The following is a 20,461-nucleotide window of genomic DNA, read 5'->3' as shown; positions in this document are numbered from 1 at the left end:
TTGCTCCTCACACACAGCCAAGACTGGGCTTGGCTGCCTTAGCTCAGGCTTGGCTGCGTGAGAAAACAGCCTCTTTCTGTTGTTTATCACTAGTGAAGACCAATTGAAGAATCATCTATGTTTGCTCTGTTAGGATCCAATGATAGAGCACCCTAAAGGATGCTATGCACTAAGATAATCTTCCCATTTAAAAACCTAGATAAATAACCTAGACATGATCAGGAAAATCACCTGTTTTGCTCTTTGACCTCCATATGCATGAACCAGGTATCCATGCCTTGCTGGGGGGCCTGTGTTGCCATCCCTAAACCCAGTCCTGGGATGGGTGGTTTCCAACCCACGGTCCTTGCTGTCCCTTGCTAGAACTGGAGCAGGGAGTCAGTGCCACAGGGCATCCAGCAGAATGTGCTACTTGGTTGACCAGGTAACGGCAGAAGCCTTATTTGTACCAGTTCTGGCCAATCCACAGCCTCTATACTAAAAGCCAGTCACAGGGGCATATGCTGCCTGTACATCCTTATTTCCTTCAATGCCTGAAGACAGCTCCTAGTACATATCATCTTAGGTGACTTCTAAAACAAAGTCCTAGCCTCAGTCCATGAGGTTTGAACCCTGAAGTCTCTGACAGTACATTCAGTGCCATTGCCTGTATAATAGGGGGTGAAGTGGGGGGCAGAAGGGGCCCAGCCTCCTTACTTTTGTGGCCCCTTCCTCCCTGCTACTCTCTAGGTTACTACAGTAGTAACATGATTTGGCTAAAACTGATGAGTGCAATGTCAGCCCAAGGATTGGTGGTGCCCCAAGCGAAGCCTGGCTTTGGAGCCCCCTTCACCTGTGCGGGCAGATGCCCCCTGGCAGGCAGGCAAAACCTGTTACTGGCCTGACCACCCACTTGAGTTTGAGTTATGCATGGTTATGGTCAGTGCTGAAAAAATGCCAAATTCTAGTAAGAGCAGCAGGGAGAATTTCCATGCACAGAGGAAAAGGCTGGAAGAAGGAGTGCCATCTGTTCCTAATCCCTTAACCATGGTTAAGGACTAGAGGAAATAATGTCTGTACTCATTAATGTTCAAACTATTAAAAAAGATGGGGATGGTGCTCTCCTCGCTGCCTCTGCCTGCTGCTGCCCACTGGTTCTGGGCAGCCAGCCTGCCACAGCACATTATAATGACATTGTCACATGATGTGGCAACATGATTATAATGCACCATGGTAGGCTGGCTGCTCAGAAGCAGCCGGCAGCAGCGGGAAGAGTGGGCAGAGGCAGAAAGGAGAGTAAGTGGGCAGCTGGACAGGTGACAGGGATGGGAAGTGCCTGTTCAGTTGCCTGCCCATCTGCTCACTCACTCCAATGAGGTGTGGCCCATGGGGGCAGGAGGTGCTTGGTGACCTGTCAGTGCCCCTCCCTGCTTGGTGCCATAGGTAATTGCCTAGTTCACTTAGTGGATGGGCTAGTCCTGGAAGTGGAGCTTGTGGATTTCATTAAGACATACCATCCCCAACTTTTTTTCATAGTTTGAACATTAATGAGTACAGACATTGAGGTCATTCACACAATCGAAAACTGTGTTCTACCTGGGTTTGGGAACTGTGTGTACTCCCAATTTTTGATTGTGTGGAAGCAAGGTTAGAGGAAAACCTGAGTAGAAGTGATTGAGCCGGGTCTCACGATCCGTGAGACCCGGTTTCTTTGGGTGAGCGGGGAGAGTGGGCTAAGCCCACTCTCCCCGCTCACCAGTGGAGAGGGATCAGCCGCCCACACGATTGCCGGCTCCGAGACGGAGCCAGTGGGGGCTGGGGAGCTCGGGGGCTACGCAGCCCCCACAAGCCCCAGTATGCCCTGTGCGAGCACGCAGGGCATACTGGGGAGACCCCCGAGCTGGGAGGCGGCTTTTCGCCTCCTGGCCGGGGGTCTACTCATAAGTAGGTGCAGCGTGAAGGCAAACCCGCAAACCTGCTTTTTACCAGGGGTTCCAGAGTGGGTTACCTGCTCTAGAACCACCAGGCTCGCAGCCAAGCCCGGTGGTTCTGACGATTAACAAAAATCGGGCTAGGTTCTCCTAGCCCGATTTTTGTTAATCGTGAGAACAGCCCCATTGTGTGGAAGCAAGGTTAGAGAAAAAGCTACACAGGTTTTCCTTTAACCTTGCTTCCACACAATCACTTCTACCCAGGTTTTCCTCTAACCTTGCTTTCACACAATCAAAAATTGGGAGTACACACAGTTCCCAAACCCAGGTAGAAAACAGCTTTCAATTGTGTGAATGACCTCATTATTTTCCCTAGTCCTTAACCATGGTTAAGGGATTGGGAACAGATGACACGCCTTCTTCCAGCCTTTTCCTCTGTGCATGGAAGTTTCCCCTGCTGGTCTTACTAGAATTTGGCATTTTTTTCCAGCACTGATCTTAACCTTGCATAATTCAAACTCAAGTGCACTCGTAAACCAATTTGCATACTCAGGAGTGTCCTTAACTGAATATGTCAAACCAGGTGGAACATGTTGTCTCCAGACCCCAGGTACACCTGGACTTTGCTAGGACTCCCTAGTATGACATCAGAACAGGTTTGTGGGGCACATTCTAGGAGGCCTACTTTTTTGATATACTAGTTTTATGAGTTTTATGACTTTTAAACAAAATTTCTCAAAGGCAGAGTTTAATTTTTATGTTTAAGATCTAATTGATCACCATCTGCTCATCTGGTGACTACTTAGTTTGCTTTCTCTCTGGGGATCTCTAGCCTGGTACCCCTTGCCATTTACTTGTGACTCCCTAAAGGACTTTATGCTCTTTTCAGACTTTAGGTACTGTGAAATTGCTTCACCCCATTAGCAAAAATCATTTTTTGTATTATCCTTTACATAAACTTACTTGACAGGAGTCTTTAGAAAGTGTGATCCATAATGTTGGAATTCATCTACAGACTTGAATAGCTGGGGACTCACCAAGCAGAATGGGGCCAAGAAGACTTCTGCTTTTCCTGCATGTTGAAGACTGCAAAGACAGGAATTATAAAGTGCCTGGCAGACTGATAGGTTAGGTTCAGATTCATGGCTCTCAACAAGTTATGCAGGCTTGACCTACTACAAAATATGTATTTTCCCCCAGGTAGATAATCATGTTAGTCTGATACAGAACACACTACACGAAATCTTGTGATACTTTGAAGACTAACAGATTTTTAGTTAGTAGGTTTTATTATTATTATTTACATTTATATCCCGCTCTTCCTCCATGGAGCCCAGAGCGGTGTACTACATACTTAAGTTTCTCATCACAACAACCCTGTGAAGTAGGTTAGGCTGAGAGAGAAGTGACTGGCCCAGAGTCACCCAGCAAGTCTCATGGCTGAATGGGGATTTGAACTCGGGTCTCCCCGGTCCTAGTCCAGCACTCTAACCACTACATCATTCTGGCAGGTACTAACTTATAATAGATTTTTGTGATATTATTATTGTTATTGTTATTATTATTATTAATTCGATTTCTATACCACCCTTCCAAAAATGGCTCCGGGCGGTTTACAAAGAGAGATAACAAACAAATAAGATGGAACCCTGTCCCCAAAGGGCTCATATTCTAAAAAGAAACACAAGACACACACCAGCAACAGTCACTGGAAGTACTATGCTGGGGGTGGATAGGGCCAGTTACTCTCCCCCTGCTAAATAAAGAGAATCACCACGATAAAAGGTGCCCCTTTGCCCAGTTAGCAGGGGTATAAGCAGGTTAGCAGGATATAAGTTTTCATGGACAAAAGTAGACTCTAGTAGGTTTTGTCGATGAAATAGGTTCTAGTCCACAAAAACGTAAGCCACAATATATCAATTAGGATGCAGTCCTATGCAAAGCACACTTACTTGTGAGTCACCCCCACTGAACTTTATGGACTTACTTTTGAGCATAGTGCATAGGATTGTGCTGTCAGGGCACCATCCAGCTTAGCTATGGCTAAACAGCATCTGAAATCAATAAGAGAACTTAGTCATTTCTAACTGAAGTCTGATTAATTTCAGTGGAACTTAGGCATGACTACCTTAGACTGAGTGCTGTTCTCAATCTTTAAATTGTCATGACACTTCTTTTTAAGTCTTCTTTTTGTTTCTCATTATTCTGCAGAGAAGCTGAACTCTAAAGTGTGGGCTCTTCCAAATTAAGTTTTAGATACACAGCTAGGAAATACTCCCAACATCTCATTTTCCCCTATCCTTCTCTCGCTTTCAAGAAGAAGGGGTCTGTGGAAGGCCTTTAATTCAACCCTAGTACATTGATTATATGACCTTTGACTCTGTCATGGGTCATAAGCTGGGGCAGTTCCTTGAAAGGACATGTTGAAGAGTGAGCAATGCCTATTCCACATGGAGTGTTCTGTTTTAGTGCATTAGCCTAGAAGTACCAGTAGCTTCCTAATCCTCTCTTGTTTGACTCTGCTTGTTAACCCCAAGCAATCCTCTCAGGGGCCGAGAAAGCAGCTGTCTTTGGTGAAGAAAACACAGCACAGCGAAAACAAATATCTTTTGAAGCTTCCCTTTTGACGTTGGATCTTGTAATGTCTTTGTGGGAAGTATTGCTAATGCAGAGAAATATAATTTGTGATAGGAGCTGGAGAATTATTAAGAGCTAGAATCCCATGACATTTATAGGTTGGGAGTATGCTTGCAATCTAAAGGCAGAAAGACAACTGAAAACCTTTTCCCTGAACCCCTGGGAACACTGCCATATTTAAAGTACATGGAGTGAGCAGGAGAGAGAGCTCACATAAGCAATGTAAATGGTCAATCAGGTGCACAATGCTTACTAAATATAGCAGTGAACATTACAGTTCGGAAAACGAGGCACCAACCAATTAAAAGCAACAATAAATCACCTTTGTTAGATCTGCTGTGGCCCTGCTCTGATGTCACCTGTTATGCTTGGGTTCTGCCAACACACATGATATGTGACGTCACCTTTTTCTGTCTGACCCCTGACGTAAGTGTAGTAAAGCATCATTAAGGGATTGCAGAGCAGTTTGGATTGAGGTTTTTCCTTATGGTGGAAACACACACACACACACCCATTCGCTACCTAATAGTTGTATTAGGTAAACCATTCAAACTCTGTGGAATGGAGCAGGTTATAAATCAAATGAATGTATGGCCATAAACTTAATTTAGACTTGGTTTTTAGTTACTTGACCAGCTGTAATTTTTGTAATGGGCAGAAGTCCTTGCAACATTTTCAACATGAAGATTCATCAATGGAATGTTAGGTACAGAGAAAGCTGCCATCTACTGAGTCAGACCATTAGTTCGCCTAGCTTAGTTTGGAGTGGGCCCTGGGACAAGAAGTGATGGACCTCTGCCCAGTCAGGAAGGCAGGAAGGGACTAGCCAGTGGGGAGGGGGGCTCTCTCGGGCCCAGGGACATTTGTTCCACCTTCTTCAGTTATAGCTACATTCCCGGACCTTTTGAGTGCCAAGTTGATTCTCTACCACTGAGCATCTATCCATTGATAGAAAGATCCTGGCAATCTTTATTATGGTCATAGTCCAGTATAAAATGCAGGGGGTGATTACAAAGTACAAAATATAATGCATAATGATATGTTAAAAGGCCTAAAGAAATATTAAAAAGCATTTAAACGCATAAATGGGCATGAAATAACAAAGCTGATGCTTCTATTGTTGAAAATGTCCCTACCAAATGCATTTCCTGATGCAGAAACTGCACCACTCTTTAACCTCTTGAGACACAATAGCCCTGTTCAGACATTACAATAAAGGCCTATTTATTGTCAAGAGTTATGTCACCCATGTACACACCAAGTTTAATGAATGTGTGAGCAGGATTGTACCTGCTCATCAGAAACCCACCCACCCCCCAATGATGGTGCACACATTGGCCATGCCCCTTCCCCACTGGCTGTGTATTTGGTGTTAATGTGAAAGGAGTCTTATGCACATACACTGCTGTCCTCTCTCAAATTCAGTGAACATGGAGGGGAGTGTTGTATAATACCAGAAAAAGAAGGGGTGCCCAAAAGCAATGAAAGATTTTTATTGTAAAATACTCAAAGAAAATTCACACCAGATGAATTTTGAATGACCACCTTTAAAGGGTACTAGAAAATAAATTAAAATAATCCTGATTTTACAGCCATAGTTTAAAAATATGAAATCTCAGTCAGAGTAGCAGAGAATATTCATTGTCTTCAAGATTAAGATATAATTCAATATATGTATTTGACCTGTGGAGTCAGACAGGCCTGACATGCATATCAGACCAATAGTAGCAATATCATTACTATTGGTAGTAATTCCACAGCCGATAGGAGAGGACCCCAGTCTCAGAATACCGATTGCCCTGCCTTCTATCAGTTTGGAAGTACATATTTCCAGTATGCCTATCAGAAATCCTCCTCCTGCGCTTAGGCCCTTTAAAATCCCACCACCACTGCTCCAGGTCACTACTAGCCCCAGGAAGCCTCAGCTGCTGGTCCTGCCTCTGCTGCCAATCATCTTCCACTCCTCAGGGTTACGTTGCCTCCCCAGCATTGGCACCATTGCCACCGTGTCCTGATGGTCACTTTTCCATTGTAGGCCTCCAGTGCAGACCCCTGCTGCTGCTTCAGCAGCCCAGGAGAAGCAAGGCATTGTGGGAAAGCAAGTTCATTAAAAATCAACAGGTAGACTGATCTCCTTGAACATCCACACATTTAATGCTATCATCATCTAAGAACTCCATGTGACATTTCAGGGCTTTCTGCCCAGTTTTTCAAGAAGTGTTCATATTTTTGAGTTTCCCAGTGATCTCTTTGGGGAAATGATCAAGTGGGCCCATGTTCAGTTTCTTGCACACAGGCCTTTTCAGAGCTTGCTATGCCACTGCCGTTACGATATATAGCTTATATTGGTGCAGGTCTTGTTCCCCCACTCCTCTTTTTTTCTTCTGGGGCTTTGTGATACCCCTTCTTTGTGCAGCATAAACATATTTCTGTACTTCTAGGTGCATTGGGTGAGTCTCACTGTTAAGTGTGCCTGTTTTCATTTGATTTATTCCTGTGTAATGCCCATCTAATTATGTGTGTTGATGCCAACAAGTTTATCTCAAAACGTGTATACTGTCTTTCTACTAAAAAGGGGTGGGGGTGGCTCCTCAATGCAGCTAACAATATCAAAATACAAATACAGTTCAGATTTTTTTAAAAATACCTCCCAGTTTCCCAGATCATGTTCCAGTCAATATCACAGTGGGAATGATGTAGCAAATAGGTATGTAAGAAACATTTATGTCAGCAACATATGCAGACTAGACAAATCATAGGGGTGTGTCCGAACCGGTCTGGAAGCCATTGTAAAGGCCTCCGGACTTTCCAGACCGGTTCGGATCTGGCTGGTCCGGGTCCGGGTGGGGGGGTTCCTTTAAGGGCGGGGAGGGTTTACTTACCCCCCCGCCACTTGCCCCCGTCCAGCGCGCGTATTTAATGTAATAATTGGGGCAGCAGGATACTTCCCTGCTGCCCCTTGTCCCTCTGCAATGCCGCCAGCTTTGACTCACAGTTTTGAAAATAAATTACTGCTGCCCAGTGCCAATAATGAAGTTGAAGAAGAAGCCGGCCTCCACTTCGGCGCCTCTCCGCCCGGCGGCTCCCCCAGGAGCCGCCGCCGCCTCCCAGCAGCCACTGAGAGCGGCTCTGCCATGGAGGACGCGCCGCGGCAACCCTCACTTCCGGCTACCATGCGACTTTCCCCCCCATACAGAGTGGCTGCATACAGAGTGGCTCCGCCGGGCGGAGAGGCGCCGAAGTGGAGGCCGGCTTCTTCTTCAACTTCATTATTGGCACTGGGCAGCAGTAATTTATTTTCAAAACTGTGAGTCAAAGCTGGCGGCATTGCAGAGGGACAAGGGGCAGCAGGGAAGTATCCTGCTGCCCCAATTATTACATTAAATACGCGCGCTGGATGGGGGGCAAGTGGCGGGGGGGTAAGTAAACCCTCCCCGCCCTTAAAGGAACCCACCCCACAGTGCCGGACCGCAGCTCTGCGGTTCCGTGCACACCCCTAACAAATCATACTACTCAACATTACTATTTCTGTGGTTTGATGACAACTTTGTACATGAATATGCAGTTAGAAGACATTCCAACAGTTCACATAACCGGGTGTGCATACAAAAGAATGTACAATCATCAGCTCAATTTAATTTGAATTTCCCCACATTCGTTCATTCATTCATTCCTTCGATTTCTATAGCACCCTTCCAAAAATGGCTCAGGGCGGTTTACACAAAGAAATAACAAACAAATAAGATGGACATATGTACACTTTGGGTAAAAATGCACAAACATTTATTCTTACAATCTCTTGCACATGCATACACACAACATGAGTGCAATACCAATTACCAAATAATGCCTGCATAGGGCTAATGTCTTCTACATCTGTCTATATTGGGCGGGATGAGACTAATTAGTCATAACTAAGTCCCATTGAAATGCATGGACTTTAGTCATGACTAGCTTGTCTCATTTATTAGGGAACCACTGATTTGTAGCTGTGCTTGGGGTGGCAGGAAGTGATCCACAGGCTCATGCGTGCCAGTTGTGCGCCTGCAATAGACATATTTCCTCTAGCTATTCCTTGTTCTTCAGATCCTTTGCCAAAACCCTAAATCCATTTTTACATTTTGCAGTGTTTAAAAATTGCCCTGAGGTTTGCTGTTAGTGAACTGCACAAAAGGAAATGGCCCAAAAACCTTTTGCTTGTTTACACTCCATGCCTCACTTAATCATGCCCAATTGTTTTAGAATTGTGACCTAAAGAAAATTAATTCTGAAATATGAAGAAAATTTGCAATGTATGCATATGTGCAGGTGCTTAATAGAAATGCTCTATTGCATTACAGTATGTGAACATCCTTTCGGAACTGTGTTTCTTTTCTTCAGGAATTGGAGAAGTAACGCTGAAATTAATTGAACTGGTAGGTAGGACAGGAGATTGTGGGAGCAGCAAGACAACAGCAAGGCTGGGAATTATACTGAATGCAGGCAGAGGTTATACCTTATCTTGCTAAAAAAGTCCTTTCTAGAAACTTGCTAGAAATTCCCTTGCTAGAACCTTCCAATTATACTTTGACTTTCTAGAAACTCTGCATCTATCTGATGTCTAAGTACTGTCAACAATTTTCTGCATTGTTGAAATTGCCGGTTATGGGTGCTTTAAATGGCATTTAATATACTAAGTGTTATTTCTGTGGCAACCATAGAGGTTCGATGCTTGCTCTTTTAAATACGCAAGTGGGAAAGAGGGAAGTTGATGGCTGCAATAAATGGAAGCCTACAAATTTAGCCTACAGATTTAGGCAGCATGATAGTCATATGATGCATGTTATTTTTGTGAACTTTAAAAATCAACTAAGAGCACCACTTGATTCCTTGACTCAGAAGAGTGCTGAGTTGGTACCACTCAGCATTGCTTATTTAACAAAACTTTCTTTCCAGCAGAAATAAAAATTTGAGCTTCACTATTTTCTTCCCACAGCATGGTAAAGCTGAGGAGGAGGAGAAGGAGAGAGAAATGACAAGAACTAGCTGACCTGGGACAGAACATTAGGGATGTGCACGGACCGGTTCGGAGGCCATTCTAAAGGCCTCCGGACTGGTCCAGACACGGGGTGGTTCGGTTCGGGAAGATGGGGTGGGGGGTTCCAATAAGGACGGGGGGGCTTTACTTACCTCTCCCAACAACTACACTGTATTTCCTAGAGCTATCGGGCAGCAGGATACCTCCCTGCCGCCCGCTTTAATCCCCGCTTGTGGCTCCTCTGTCCTGAAGTATTCAGAATCGGGCGGCAGGATACCTTCCTGCCGCCCCCTTCAAAACTCTGCTCGGCTGGCGGCCGCCCCCTTCAAGCCCCCTGCCGCCCTCAAGACCCCTGCCGCCCCCTTCTCCCCAGTGCCCCATTGCAAAGGGGCGGCAGGAGAACTCCCTGCCGCCCCTTGGCAAAGATGGAGCACGCCCCTGACATTGTGTGCCTGTAGATAAAATAGACCTCTCTATCTATGTGAAGGAAATGTTGGCAAAGGGGCGGCAGGGAGTTCTCCTGCCGCCCGATTTCTAAAAGGAGGTCCTTTTAGAAATCAGGTGGCAGGAGAACTCCCTGCCGCCCCTTTGCAATGGGGCACTGGGGAGAAGGGGCGGCAGGGGTCTTGGGGGCGGCAGGGGTCTTGGGGGCGGCCGGGGGATTGAAGGGGGCGGCCGGGGGCTTGAAGGGGGCGGCCACCAGCCGAGCAGAGTTTTGAAGGGGGCAGCAGGAAAGTATTCTGCCGCCCGATTCTGAATACTTCAGGACGGAGGAGCCACAAGCGGGGATTAAAGTGGGCAGCAGGGAGGTATCCTGCCGCCCGATAGCTCTAGGAAATACGGCGCGGTTGTTGGGAGGGGTAAGTAAAGCCCCCCCCCATCCTTATTGGAACCCCCCACCCCAGTGCCGGACCGCAGCTCCGCGGTTCCGTGCACACCCCTACAGAGCATCTGTGCCTCTAGTTCTCCCTGTCTCTCTCCCCCATCCCTTCAGCCATTCTTCTCCCTTCCCTTCAGCCCCAGTTTGTTCTCCCCCCTCCCTTCAGCCCCAGTTTGTACTCCTCCCTTCAGCCCCGGTTCATCCCCCCTTCATCTCCAGGTCACCCCCCTCTTCAGCCCCAGTCATTTTTCCTTCAGCCTCAGTTCGTTCTCACCAGGCCAGATGCCACTTCCTCTCGCCTCCTGGCAGCCAGGCTGGCCACCACTTCCTCTTCCCACCCAGCGGCTGGGCCATCCTCCACTTCCTGTTGCTGCCTGGCGGCCAGGATAGCTGCCGCTTTTTCTTGCCATCCAGCGGCCAGGCCAGCCACCGCTTCCTCTTGCCACCTGGTGACTAGGCTGGCCACAGCTTCCTCTCACTGGCTGCTCACCTTCCTCTCCCCCTCCCCTTGCTTGTGAACTCTCACGAGAGCTGCCACACATGGGATTAGCCATGGGTACATCTTAGCGAATTATATACATAGATGTTTCTATGTTAGCAGGTGAACATTCGCAGACTGTGCCACCAAGCCAGGCAACACGGGTGTTTGTAGTTTGTATCAGGCAGAGGAGAAGGGGGGAAAGGGAGTGCTTTAGCAGGGGGAGGAGAAGAAATGAACAGCCTGACCAGTGGGATGAGGAAGGGCAGTGAAAATAGGCAGCAGAGAGGCCCATGGGGGTGGTGCCTGTGGTGGCACTTGCCACCCCCTGTGCCCCTTCTCATGGTTGCACCTGAAGTGACCTCCTCACACTGCCTTATGGAAGAGCTGCCCCTGTTTCGATCAAATGTCAGGAAGCCATGAAGAGTTCCCTAGCAGCCTTTGCCTTGCATCCTGTTTAAAACTGGTAGCAACGTTAGTTCTGTAAATTTTGTCCTCAAGTATATAAATTTTAGGGGTGGTGTGATTTTTTATAAGAGGCCCTCTGAGGAAACCTAGTACAGTGATGGAGGCCATAAAGAAATGGTTTGCTTAAAGTCTGGAAGATGAAGCTTGAAATAACTACTGTTTTTACCATTTCTGGGGTGGCGAGAAATACCCTCTGAGAATTTTGTCTGCTTCATAACAACAGGAAGCTAGCCTACATTTCATCTGACAAAAGTCTAAGAACGTCTGTTTCTTTAGAGTCTATTCCTTTAGTGGAAGATCAATATTTTAGTTCAGATTGTCAAGTCATCAAATCCAGATACAGGATGTTCCGATTTTACTGTCCATCCATGAAGCAAATATAAACTTTAAAGGATGGATTCTTGGAGCTAAAACTAAAAACATAACGATTCCATACAGAGCAACTAGAATTCACCCAGAGAGAAAAAAATCTCATTTGCTTTGTAGTTTCCTGTAGCCAACCAGTGTTGATGGAAGCAAGATCATACATCTCTGTCAGGGTTCACCTAGACTTTGGCCTGAAGCTATCCTTTTGGAGGAGGAGAGAGAGACTGCCCCAGCCTGCCCGCATGACAGCTTTCTAGATTCCTCAGACCCAGAGCAGCTAGAGCCAGTCATTCTCTTGGAGCAACCCCAGAGCGCTGGGGACTCAGTGTCCCCCAGTGAGGCTCATCCCCCATCCTTAGAAACCCTTCCATCACGCTTGAGTCCCCAGGAGTTGAGGTGATACTGCACCAGGCTGAGCTCCACTGTTGCTGGCCATATAACACCGTCAGTTGGCACCAGCCTTTTGCTGATTCTACAGCTCTGTTTGTGAGCCCGTTCTTTCCTGGACCTGAGTGCAGACAATCTCAGAGCAATTGTATCCCTAGGTCATGTTGGGTGGGCAGGATAAGGTTGCTCCCAAATCAACTGTGGCTGGTGGAGCACAACACAATGATGCCTTTACACCAGTGGGAAGCAACCACCAACATAGTCATTAGGCTTCCTGGACTCTGACAGTGCAAGAAGTAAAACGGGATGAAGGTGGGGGCATATCTGGAATATAATGGATACTATTGATTCAAATCCTATTCTTCTTTAGTACTGCTCCCAGGCTCCTCCCTCTCTGCTTCTGCAGCCTCCGTAGACGATAAGATTTTGATTAAAACCCTATTCAGACATTATTTTGCACATGCATGCAGGTATCTGTACATAAGCACATGTTTTTGTGTGAATGACATACATGCATTTACTGTATTTTAAAAGTGAACCTGAGTACAGACTTTTCAAATACAAGTACAGGTACAGATAGGAACTGTACACGCCTACATATTTGTATGTGCACACACTGTACAGAAACTGTGTGCACGTGGGACATAACGTGAATTGGGCTTAACTCTGCAGCCAATCACAGCCCACCACTAGGTGTATATATGTCTCAGCAAGGGGGGGGCGTGTCTTGCACACTGGAAGCACACAAGTGGGCATTTCGAACAAACAGTTCCCCCCTTGTTCTAAAACATTCAATTGTATTTTTAATGTGTGGTGTGTTAATTGTTGCAGTCTTGTAATCCAACTTGGAAAGAATTGTATTGATAAGGCAGGACAGCCAGGGAGGACAAAAAGACATCAAGGACAGTTGAATGTCTACTTAGAACCCTTGCAAGAGTGCTGCCTCAAGACATTAAACACAAACCATCAGAAACCCACCCATGAGAAACTTCAACCACTGCAGCAATGGGGACTACAAAGACAAGGCACCCCTCACAGGTATGCCAGGGAGGGAAATTTCCCTTGGGATGGAGAAACTGTCCCTCAAAGTGACTTGTGAATATCTTCCTCACTCCTCCTTAAGAAGATGGTAAACTGGTTTGAACAGAACAATACTGGCACCATTGTGTGAGGAAGGACATGTATCAGCAAATTTTCCCTACACACATTGTTAATGCCTTACATTGGAAGGTGGAATGCTCGAACCTCCCCTAAATGCATGATTAAAGGGTACATTTAAGGGCGGTTCAGATATTCCCCTCCCCAGTTTACTATCCAGGGAGGGAGTGTGTCACGTGTTCTGGGAAGAGATGCACACACATGCTTCTCCTCATGTGATGGGTGCTGGTACCATCCAAACCAGCACAGACTTACAGTGCATCGCCCTACACTTCAGTTGTGAATACTGTTATAATGACTAAATTATCTGCCTCAACAGGTGAAGCGCCATACCATAGGCATCGGTGGGACTGCCAATGGGCCAGGGAAGAGCTAGGCTGAGGCATGTGGAATGGACAAGCACCTTTGTGATGGTACACTTTTTCACTTCACACTATCCCATAATGAGACCTACTCAGCAGAACTCTCAGTTGCAGCTGCTACCCATTCTTCATCACCATCCTCATATTTCTTTTGTCTTCCCACAGGCAAACAGGTAGCCACTGAACATACAAAAAGGCAAGAATGTACCTAACTCTTCGTGGCAAAGTGGGGCCTTCCCCAGCAGCAACCAGTAGAAAAGCAGCTGTTCCTCTGTGGGGCTGCCACTTTTTCTTTCTTTTTTCTTTTACAGCAGAGCTCCTATGCCCTTCTAGAGTACATGGGATAGCAAGGTAACAGGAACAGGAGTTCTACTCATCATGGACACCATGCTGGGGAAAGCTACAATCTGTCACTTCTCTTTTTGTCATTTAGTTTCCAGGCACAGGGACCCTGTTAGAACAGAAGTCTGGCAACCCTTTTCCACTTTGATGTTTTTAGAACTCATTCCACTGTTGATACTGTTCAATAAAAGTTGTGACTATTTCAACTGTGTCTCATTTGTCATGATGGTTAGCAAAAAAGGAACCGCCACACCTCCAACCGTTGCATACAGCAATGAGTGGAAGGATTGGCCAAGTTAGTTGGGCCCTGGTGAAGGGTCCTGCCTGAGGGCCCTCAGCTGGCTCCAAGGTCATATGAAGGGTGCTGGTGGGAGGATGCAGTGGTGCCATGAGTCTCTTGTCCTGCTACTGCCTTCTACCACATGCCTGCCCAAACACAAATGGGAACATCATCAGGGATGTTATTTGTGGATGGGGAACAAGTGGGAAGATAGGTGACTTATTTCCTCCTGCCCTCTCCTTTGCCCAAAGGGCTTCCTCCTAGAGCCTCCTCCAATGATACAAGGACTCTGAGAGAAAGGCCTTTTGCCAAGCGGAAGGAGGAGGAGGAGCCCCCAGATCTACTACTACTACTACTTCTACTGCTACTACCCCAAATCTTCTCTTCTTCTCCTCCTTGCACCTTTACAATTCAGCAAATGGGACAGGAGAACACAGCAGCTCTTGGGCCTTTTCCCAGGCTCCCAGGGTAAGGAGGAAGAAAATCCGCAGCCACAGCAATGTTCACTGAGTTCCCTGCCGAATTCACCGAGGAGAAGGGTAAGAGGAGCCACCCAATGCCCATTGCCGCTCACCCCTGCCCTCACCACCCAGTCCCCTTCCCTTTTCTTCTGGTAACCCGGAGGGCAGAGCAGTGGCAGACAAGGCAGAAGTATGATGGGGCTGGGGGCTCCAGTGCAGAGGTTTTCCCTAAGCCCGCCCCCCGCAACTTGGCACTATCCTTGTACCTCAGATGTGGTCGTGATGAGGCATAGATACTGAGGCAGGAGAATTTTTGAATACCACACTCCGCTGGGGTTGAGGTTCTGTGTCTTGTTCATGACCTTGCCACTGGAGTGAAGATTGTAGTCACTGGGATGAAGGAGTTAGTGCAAGGAACTCAGTGTCCTCTTTTCGTCTTCCTCTGTTTCTGCTGGTGTGATGATAAATGCAGGGTTGTTGATGATAATTAGGTGTGCTGTGGCACTAACCAAAGGCAATCATTCCAACGATTGTAACCAAAGGAGAAGATTCCAAAGTGTATGGGGGTAGGACATGACTGGATGGAATGAAGGGGGCTTAGCAAAAATCAAAAGTGTCCTAGGACCTGAATGAGTCAGTTATATGAGTGACACTGTTGGTCTGTGTGCCAGTTGCTCTGATGGCTTATCCAGATTGATGTATTTCTGAGGGTGTGTCTTCCTAGTCCTAGTCCTTTTCCTTGGGAGACTGTAGCTTCAAACCAGAGACCTCTTGTCAAACCATGGAAAGGACAAGCTAAGCCTGTACTTTCTCACTGAAGTTCAGGTGAACATATGGCTCCTTCTCTATTGGAGCTCTTCCATGCATGATGCAGTAAGATTAAGGTGGACTTCTCATGGGCTTAACCCTGGGAGATTACAAAGGCCCCATTATGGGTGATTTTGTGGCGGTATGCTTTGCGTGTTGTTGATTTCTAGTCCTGCAGCGTCTTCCTTTTCCCACCTGAACTCTGTGGTTAGTAGGATCCCAGAAGGATAAGCTGTGCTTTGTGGGGTCTGAAAATCACTTGTTCCCAGGGTAAGACTCAAACGGACATATTCTGTTTCCTCATTAGATTGCCCTTTCCCAGTGAGACACTAGACAGCTTCCATTCTTCCTTGTGCATGTGACTCCTTCACAAAATGCTGGTTTTTCTCACAGACAGCAGTTCCAATGTTTTGCATAGTGTTGTGAAAATTGTCTGTATGGAGACATTATTCAGCAGCAGGATGCAAACCCTTCTCCCGAGATATTTCAGGATTCTCCATGTAGAAGCACTGTCTTTAGGGTTGTTTGTTTGCATTGTGTGTGGAGGGGGTGTCACTCATTTGGTTAACTGACATCATGGTTATTCTTTGGCTATCACCATACTTTGGGCCAGTTCTCATGATATGGCTATGTTAATTGTGCCACTGAAAGTTGGAAAGCAGTGGGAGGAAGAGGCACATGTGTTAAGCAACTACAGGCCTGTCTCCAACCTTCAATGGCTGTGCAAGGTGACTGAGAAGGTGGTGGCCTCCCAGTTCCATGCGGTCTTGAAAGAAACTGATTATCTAGACCAGTGGTTCCCAAACTGGGAGCCTCCAGATGTTGCTAAACTACAACTCCCATCAGCCCTGGCCACAATAAATTGTAGCTAGGACTGATGGGAGTTGTAGTTCAGCAAAATCTGGAGGTTCCCAGTTTAGGAACCGCTGATCTAGACCCATTTCAAACTGACTTTCGGGTGGGCCATGGGGTGGAGACTGCCTTGGTCAGCCTGATGCACAATCTCCAATTGGGACTTGACAGAGGGAGTGTGACTCTGTTGGTGCTTTTGGATCTCTCAGCGGCCTTCAATACTATTGACCATAGTACCCTTCTGGAAGGTATGAGGGAATTGGGGGTGGGGGCACTGCTTTGCAGTCGTTCCACTTCTACCTCACGGGCAGATTCCAGGTGGTGTCTCTTGGAGACTGTTGTTTTTCAAAATCTGAACTTCCGTATGGTGTCCCTCAGGGCTCCATATTGTCTCAGATGTTGTTTAACATCTACATGAAACCATTGGGAGAGATCATCAGAAGATTTGATGCAGGGTATTATCAATATGCTGATGACACCCAAATCTATTTCTCCATGTCAACATCATCAGGAGAAGGCATAACCTCCCTAAATACCTGCCTGGAGGTGATGATGGGCTGGATGAGGGATAACAAACTGAGGTTGGATCCAGATAAGACGGAGGTTCTTATTGTGCAGGGGCAGAACTCGGGAGACTATTTTGATCTGCTGGTTCTAGATGGGGTCATGTTCCCCCAGAAAGAACAGGTACGCATTCTAAGGGTGCTTCTGGATCCAAACCTCTCCCTGGTGTCCCAGGCTGAGGCTGTGGCCAGAGGTGTCTTATATGAGCTTCGGCTGATACACCAGCTACATCTGTTCCTTGAGATGAATGACCTCAGAACGGTGAAACATGCTGGTAACCTCCAGACTGGATTATTGTAGTGCCCTCTATGTGGGGCTGCCTTTGTACGTAGTCTGGAAGCTGCAGTTGGTATAGAATGCGGCAGCCAGGTTGGTCTCTGGGAGAGACCATATTACTCCTGTGTAAGAGCTACACTGGCTGCCTATAAGTTGCCAGACAAAATACAAGGTGCTGGTTATTACCTATAAAGCCCTAAATGGCTTAGGCCCTGGGTATTTAAGAGACCATCTTCTTCACCATGAGGCCCACTGCCTGTTAAGATCATCTGGAGAGGTTTGCCTGCAGTTGCTGCCAACTCGTTTGGCAGCTACTCGGGAATGGGCCTTCTCTGTTGCTGCCCCTGGCCTTTGGAATGCGCTCCCTGTTGAAATAAGAGCTTCCCCATCTCTGGCAGGATTTTAATCTATATGTATATAATTTGCTAAGATGTACCTATGGCTAATCCCATGTGTGGCGGCTCTCGTGAATACTTATAATGTTGGGTTTTAACTGATTTTAATGTTTAAAGGATTTTAATTATTTAATTGGTTTTCATGTTTAAACGATTTTAATTGTAAACTGCCCGGAGATGCAAGTTTTGGGTGGTATAGAAATATGATAAATTAAAAAAAAGATAAATAGATCATGATTTTTTGCACAGTGAAAAGGACCTGGTAGTGACTGTGTGGGAAGGATCCATCGTGGTTGCTTGGCATGGGCAGCTGACATTGGCCACCCTACTTCATATCCGAGGTCATTGATGTCAGTTGCCCACAATTGACCTTTCACACATGATCACTTCCCAGTCCTTTTCACCACACAGACAACCAGCAATCAGGAGCATATGCACCTCCTCCTTCCTCTGCCGCCCAACATTCGGCAGCATAACTAACATAGTTGAATCATGAGAACCAGCCCTTTTATAGGTGCGTTATGTGCATGGCTTTCTGGCACCAGAGTTTCCAGGGATGCTGTGGAAGTGTCATTTGGTTTTTATGATAATATTTGTTATACAGCTATTGTGTTGTTGATTCGGCTTCTGGTTGAATATAGGATTGTGACTGCATTATGCCCATATTAATCCATTGAGAGTAGCTGCCCAATGCACCATTGTAATCACCCTATTAGTCACTCAAGTTAGTATGAGACAGCAGTATTATTTTGGAAATGGAGAAGAAATTTCTTATGCGTAACTTTTCTAATGCAATGATCCAGATTTATTTTTATAATCAATTTCTTCATAAGCCAATTGTAATTGTGTTGAGGCTGTCCTGGTAATTTCAGACCGGCTTGATAATTTAAAAGAATTCTTTTGGCAATGTCTTCTTGTAATAGGTATTGATAATGTAAAGATAAAAACGATCTTCATAACACAAATACAATTCTGGGAAGCAAGTAAGTAACTGATCTATCTGCCTTAGCGAAGGCTTTCTTTCCTTCTTTGTCAAACCCTGCTAATGTGGCAAAGAGGCATCTTTTAACGTTAGATTCTCTTTATTTAGCAGGGGGAGAGTAAACTGGCCCTCTCCACCCGCAGCACAGTACTTCCAGTGACTGTTGCTGGTGTCTGTCTTATGTTTCTTTTTAGACTGTGAGCCCTTTGGGGACAGGGGTCCATCTTATTTATTTGTTGTTTCTCTGTATAAACTGCCCTGAGCCATTTTTGGAAAGGTGGTATAGAAATCAAATAAATAAGTAAATAAGTAAGTAAGTAAGTAAGTAAGTAAATAAAATGATGCCTGTGTAAAATTTAGTTTGGATTGCTTAAGGAGATAGTGGTATATACCACACAGAAAGTTATCCCTTTCAGATGAATAAGTGAGGAAACTGGTAGTTGGCCAGTGCCCTTGAGTAATGTTTGGCTCATCCTATGAGGTATGTTTGGAATTGATTTACTATTTATAGAATAATAGAGTTGGAAGTGGCACTCTCTTCTCACAGGGTAGGACTGTCCACTCACCAGTTAATCACAGTTGGCCTTGTGTGGGGAGCACAGTTCAGTGGTAGAACTCTTGAATGCACAAGGCCCCAGGCTTAATCCCTTAATCCACAAACAGTCAGGTAGCAGATGATGGGAAAGACCCCTGCCATGGATGTTGGGGAGTTGCTGCCAATCAGTAGACAATACTGAGCTAGATGGGCCAATAGCCTGTCTCAGTAGCAGGCAGCTTCATATGTTCATTGGTGCAAACTAGACCATGTACCATAAGTAGAAAACAGGCATGTAGAAAGGTGCTCACAGAACAAATTACTCTGGGTGGCTCAAGCTAGTAAGCCAACCTACTCTTTGATTATTCCCCTCAACCCCGCTGGTCCCCATTGTGTCTTTAAAACAAACTATAGGGTTTGTTGTTGCTGTCATCTTAAAAAAAAACTGGATATGGGTTTTGTATTTCATGGATGTTGCACAAGAGCTCTTCAACTTTGTCAAGAATTGCTTTTGTGTGAAGAAACATGCTTATGCACTCTTCTAACAAGTCAGACCTCTCTGCACCCTCTTTCTCCCCTGGAAGAGAGACTGCAAGCTGGTTGCCTTGGCGACCTTGGCAGGTTTAAATGAGTAGCTGCACTAAAAATTGTTGCTTGCATCAAAGTGCATTGAAGTTTTAATCTGTGTGGCTTCAAAAAAAATAAAAAATAATATATATATATATATAGAGAGAGAGAGAGAGAGAGAGAGAGAGTCTTCATGGCTCAAAATTATTAGCAGGTTGACATACTCTTGCACCCACTCTGAGGACCCACCAAGGTTTTTCAGTGCAATTCTGATTATGACGACGAGGCTCTTTGTTTCCCTTGGGAGCTGAGGCGGGTGTTGGAGAAGCTGATTACAGGATGTAAGGGCAGGTTAGGTTCAGGCTGTAAAACTGATTAGAGGCCGCTGAATGGATTAAACCAGAGAACTACTAGTTTTTGATTGCTATAGGTATGAAGTTAAAAGAGACTTTCAGCTCAAAGTTCAGCAATCTATTTTTGTTGCTTTTGCCTTTTGTATTATAACCACTGAAAAACAAGTTTTCCTAAAGAAGCATATCGTCATTATGCTACTCTCTGTTGCTCGATCTGTAGGTTCTCAAGATAGGATATGTGGACAATTGGAGGAGGAAGTAAACATATGAAAGTATCTTGGACTGAGTGCGATTATTGGTCAATCTAGATCAGAACTGTCTTCACTAACGACAGCAGCTTTTGAGGTTTTTAGGCAGGAACCTTTGCCAGTCCCACTTAGAAAT

The 20,461-nt window shown here is 45.8% G+C and overlaps 1 protein-coding gene and 1 long non-coding RNA gene across 7 annotated transcripts in view; both read left to right on the top strand.

Moving 5' to 3' along the window:
- ZNF827 (zinc finger protein 827) overlaps positions 1–20,461 on the top strand; it is a 164,869-nt gene that overhangs the window by 11,944 nt on the left and 132,464 nt on the right. The window lies entirely within an intron of this gene.
- LOC128326099 (uncharacterized) lies at positions 8,947–14,211 on the top strand. The gene is made up of 4 exons (XR_008307849.1): positions 8,947–8,962; positions 12,975–13,181; positions 13,621–13,714; positions 13,829–14,211. It is a non-coding gene; the product is annotated as an uncharacterized LOC128326099 (long non-coding RNA).

This window comes from Hemicordylus capensis, chromosome 5, assembly GCF_027244095.1.
Source record: "Hemicordylus capensis ecotype Gifberg chromosome 5, rHemCap1.1.pri, whole genome shotgun sequence".
Lineage (NCBI taxonomy): Eukaryota > Metazoa > Chordata > Lepidosauria > Squamata > Cordylidae > Hemicordylus > Hemicordylus capensis.
The sequence above is the reverse complement of the archived record's forward strand: the minus strand, read 5'-3'. Positions and strand labels throughout refer to the sequence as shown.